The sequence below is a fragment of the Castor canadensis genome, chromosome 13 (genome assembly GCF_047511655.1).
Source record: "Castor canadensis chromosome 13, mCasCan1.hap1v2, whole genome shotgun sequence".
NCBI classification, from domain to species: Eukaryota; Metazoa; Chordata; class Mammalia; order Rodentia; family Castoridae; genus Castor; species Castor canadensis.
Window position 1 is genome coordinate 50,862,004 of NC_133398.1, and position 5,507 is coordinate 50,867,510.

Consider the following 5,507-nt stretch of genomic DNA (forward strand, 5'->3'; position numbering starts at 1 on the left):
AGACCACAGTTTCTCTACCAAATTCAACTGAGAAATCTTTTCCTTCATTGTCCCAAATTGACATTGTTAGTCTCCATATCTCATTTCTTTCATTTCTATAAGAGAAGCCCAAATCAGAGAAATAGAATTTAGAGGAGCAGTCCCACTCAAGCTCATTGATAAATGTCCAAACTGTTCAAGAAGTCCTTGACATTAAAAAAATAGGAACAAAAAGATTTTATATGCCAGGCCTTCACCTGCTGTCCTGTGCATTGAGAGGGCAATACAGGGATCTTGTGTACATCCAGGTGTGCTTAGAGATAAAACACATCACATGCTTCCCAGGATGTGCACATTTTTATGCCCAGGGTTTCAGGGATGGCCTAGGTACACTTAAAAATGAATCAGAATTTCTATATTCACCACATTGGGATTTTCAATTGCTAGGATTTCAAGGGATGGGGGGAATTGGGACTTTTGTCTGATTTACTCTCCCTTTTTTTTCTCCCCTACTTAGCTTACTCCTCCATGCCATGAGACCAGTCTACATGATTGTTCTGGTCACTCTCTGACTCTGCCATGTTGCAGTTACTGGAATTCTGGAAGGGAGCACTGCAGCTGCTGATCAGGCATATTCCCGGGTTCTCCAGGAAGGTTGCAGAGAGGCAGGCGGCATGCTCCTTTGCTTTCCACTAGCTCAGTGAAATGCCAAAAGCCTTAATGCTACCAGTCTCTGTGAACTCCAGGTAGAAGTAGCCACACTTGACTGCCTGGTGTATCTCATTGCAGAATTCCAAACAAGAATCCTCTATCAGGTCTACATATATCTCCTGAGCAATGGCCTTTAGCTTGTTAGTATCCAGGTTGGCCAATGAAATTTCCTCTATCTTAACTTGCAAATGACTGTGGAGAGGGCACACTTTACTCACTACAGCAGAACATGGGCTTGGTGGGCCATGCTTAGGCCAGGATGCTTCTCAAGGCCATGTCATGTAGCAGCATTACAATTCATTACCTATTCTCATACAGCTAGAAATCGTAAGAATCATTGAAGCTATACTTGTCATTTTCCAGGTTTATGAATATTACAATCTCACATGAATCCAAAAATAAGGAAATTGCCATAGGTGTAAAGACATAAAATGAAAGGAGAAAAATGGAGCACTGAATGTCTTCCACATTACACAAAAAAGGAAAAAAATTACAATTGGTCAAAACCATTTATAAATACAACATGGACCAAAGAAACCCACAGAACAAGAGAGAAGTACATATAATTTCAGAGTAAAATGAGTTCACCTATAACAGTAATCCAGAATACAAAATTTGCAAATTCACCTGTATCTCAGAAGAAAAAATTTGGTACTGAAATCTCGTTCTGCCTGGATGGAAGTGGTGAGCTGCTAAATGTTTTCAGCTGATTGGACACAACACGAAATGATCCTGTCTTTAGCAATAGGAGTGATGATGAGGTCCTGAGAATGAGATTTCAGGGCCACCTAATAAAATAAGCATTAAAATTGTCAATGAGTCCCCAGAAATTGTCACACGTCATTTCTCTCAGTTGTAAAAGTGCCAGTCATGAAAATATCATTCCATTTGTCCTCTTAAAACCAGGGCAGAGCCAGGTGCCAATGCCTCATGCCTGTAATCCTAGCTACTCAGGAGGTAGCGATCAGAAGTATCACAGCTCCAAGCCAGCCTGGGGAAATAGTTCATGAAATCCTATCTGCATAAAACGCATCACATCACACAAAAGGACTGGAGGAATGGCTCAAGGTGTAAGCCCTGACTTCAAACCCCAGTACTGCCAAAAAAAAAAAAAAAAACCAGGGCAGGAAGATCCTTTGAAACTTCTGCACTGGGAAATAGTAGGAAATACACTGGACCTTATAGGCATAGGCAATAACTTCCTAAATAAAACTCTAATGGCTCAATAACTAAGAGAAAGGGACTTTTTTCTGAAACTAACAGGCTTCTGCACAGCAAAAGAAATGGTCACCAGCTTGAAGAGGCAGCCCACAGAATGGGAGAAAATCTTTGCCACCTATAGCTCTGACAAGGGATTATTAATAAACAGGATAAAACAGTAAGTTCAAAAAAACTAAACTCCCAAAATATCAATGACCCAATGAAGAAATGGGCAAATTAACCAAAGATTTTTCAAAGAATGAAATCTAAATGGCCAAAAAAATACATGAAGAAAGCTCAGCATCCCTGCCATAAAGGAAATGCAAATCAAAACCACATTAAGATTCCACCTTACTCCTGTCAGAATGGCTATTATGAAGAAAACAAGCAACAACAAATGTTGGCAAGGATGTGGGGTAAAAGGAACCCTCACAATGTTGGTGAGGAATTAATACAACCACTGTGGAAAACAGTATGGAGGCTCCTCAAAACCTAAAAATAGAACTGTCACATGATTCAGCAATTCTACTCCTAGGGATATAACCAAAAGAATGTGAGTCAGGTTATAACAAAGACACCTGCATACCCATGTTTATTGCAGCATTATTCACAATAGTCAAGCTCTGGAAACAACCAAGATGCTGCACTACTAATGAATGAATTAAGAAAATGTGGTTATTTATATATAATGGAATTTTATTTCACATATAAAATGAAATTTTGTCATTTGCTGGTAAATGGATGGAACTGGAGAACATCATCTTAAGTGAAGTTAGCCAGGACCAGAAAACCAAAGGCTGCATATTTTCTCTCATGTGAAAGTATAAACCCAATACAAATAAGAGCAATATCACATATAGAGAAATATGTACAGAACATGTATCCAAACGTGGGAATGGTAAAGGAGACCAAGGGAGGAGGAAACAAAAGAAAGGAAGATAGTGAATAATAATGAAGCACATCACATCTGTATAGGAAGAAGACACAAGGAAACATGCTGAAAACTTTTATTAAACAACACAGGACAGGAGGAAACAGTGAGGAAGTACAGTTGAGGGGGGTTACACTAACTTAAGTACTACGCATGGATAGGAATACTACCAAGACAAAAATCCCAGTGAACAATGAACAGACACTAACTAATAGGGGACAAGATGAAAAACAGGTCATATTAAGGGGAGGATACTAACCAGAGGCAGTGTTAAAAGAAGGAAGTAAAGAAGGTGAATATGGTTGATGTATTTTCTATACAAGAATGAATATAGAAGTTTTAAACCTGTTGAAATCATCATGAAAAGACGACTAAAGTAGAAAGGAGAAAAATGGACATGAACCAATTCAGGATATTACATACATGGATAACATATACACGGAAATGTCATAATCAAACTCCCTGTACAGATACCTCCAAGTCCTTTTCTAAAACTCTGCCTTCGCAGGTTCTGCGCAAACCTAGCCCAAACCTGAGGGCGACCACAAAATGCGGGTTCTGTGATACTGCGTTGCTGTGCACAAAGACATCTCGGTGGCTATCTGGTTGACTCATTCCTCTGTGGTCAGGAGCAGCTCCCTTCCCTGACCTTGGAGTCCTTTTCTACACCTCAGCCTCCTGGGTTTCCCCGCAGTGGCAGCCCAAAGCCGCGGACGTCCCCAAAGTGCGGCCCCGCGCTGCTGCCCACGAACACGCCGTCCCGGGCGCTGGCGGAGCCTGGCTGCTCTGACGTCCGGAGCGGCCGTCCTGGAGGATTAAATATGAAAGCAGCACAGGGCGACATGGCCAGCCGCCAGCGCCTCGCTCTCCCGCTGCCGGACTCCCTAATCCTGAGAGCCGCCAGCTCGCCCCCTAGAGGCCGTAGAGAGAATCGCCAAACTCACTGTGCTCACACCTGCTCATGGCAGGAGTGATGCTCAGCTCCAGCCCTGCCTGCTCCCTTGGGGCACACGCCTTGGAGGCGTGGCCCTGAAAACAGGGATGCCCTTCAGCTCTTAAGTCAGCTGAAAAGAATCCCCTCTCACAACTGCCTGAACCACAGAGCCAGTTTCAAATTTCCTTGGAAAAGTGAGACTATCATCCCAATGCAGAATAAGGAAACCACCTGTTTCCAGAGGCAGATGCTGCAACAGATCTTCAGCCAGCTCAATGCACAGGACAACCGCGCTGCTTGGAATAATACCGTCCTGGATAAACTCCTGTCTAAGCTTGGTCAGAGTCTGAAATGAGGGAAGCCAAGAAATGAAGAAACTGCGTTCTGTTGATACTAGGGAGTTGCTGTCCGGAACTATTTCCAAGCAATCTTCCCCTATCTGAAGAAAAAGAATGTAGCGCCTGTGCCTGGAAGATTGTCGGGGGGACCTCGAAGAGTCCATTTCCCTCCTCAGCAATCCTCAAAGAAAAGCCAGCAAGTAGAGAACAAAGCTACAATCTTGGGTCTTTCTAAGCACATATGTAATTTTTTCTAGTTCAGGAAAGAAACCTCAGCTCTGATTTTTGCATCAATGGAAAAATAGCTGAAGACAAATCCATAAGAATATTTGAAAAATGTGCTGTACATTAAGTATTATGAATTTGCAAGAATATTGAGAGAGAATGTAAACAATCTTCTTAAGTAAATGATGTTATGATTTATAATTCAGTGTATTTGTTTTAATACTTGTGGGTAAGTATAAATTTGAAGAAAATGTCCCAAAGTCAATGGGTCTCTGTTCCACATTTCTCTGCGAAATCTTGAATGGTAATATTTCTTGAAGGACCAGGAAGAATTTAAAAGTACAATGAGATCTATTGGCCTCTCAACTCATATAGGTACTACATATTCCTATTATATTTCCACCATTATTATACTGATTCCCTCAAAAACATAAACTAAGCTCCTGAAGTGATAAACACCTAGCTAAAATGCCAGGACACAAGGTTGAAAAAATAGTTTCTTCCTCAGAAGTATTTTACCAATTCCTCAAGAGGTAGTCTTCAGCATACATTGCTCAGGTATTCCAGTCCCTATGTCTGGCTGTATATCCAGTAGGTAGAAGTGAAAGGATACACATGCATAAAGAGGAATGAGAACTATTGGGACCATAGTCCTGAAGTAGAGCTCTAATTATAGTGAAGTTTCCAAAGTCAAATTGAAGTGAAATGTGTTGTCCATAAAAACAGAAACAGTAAGCAAATGATCATTTCCCATTTCTGCGTGGATCTGTGGAGACTTCAGTGAGTCAAGGGATAAGAATATTCATAACATAAAGGATAATATCTACATGAATACCTACCAGTAGGAAGAGAAAATCTGGGAAATAGCTACTGTATAAATTACTCTTGAATGGATACACTGGGTACTGAGGACAATACAGTAAATAAGACTATTAGGGAGTTAAAAAAAAAGAGCTGATTTGTTAAAGATAGTCCCATACCAATAAGGAAACTGGCTCTAGTGGTAGAGTCCCTATCTAGCAAGAAGTGGTCCTGGTTTCAAACCCTAGTATTGCAAAAAATAAATTAATTAATTAAAATAGAAAAGATATTCTTAATTGGCATGCCAACTATTGTAAAAGAAGGAATCTAAAGGACTGAGCCAATCTAACTCCATATGCAAAATAAAAAGGAAAGCCAGAGCTCAGTA

At 40.8% G+C, this 5,507-nt stretch overlaps 1 pseudogene; it reads right to left on the reverse strand.

Annotated features, from left to right (window-relative positions):
* Positions 1–567: 567 nt before the first annotated feature.
* On the reverse strand, positions 568–3,436 carry LOC109690353 (ataxin-7-like protein 3B; annotated as a pseudogene).
* Positions 3,437–5,507: the final 2,071 nt, after the last annotated feature.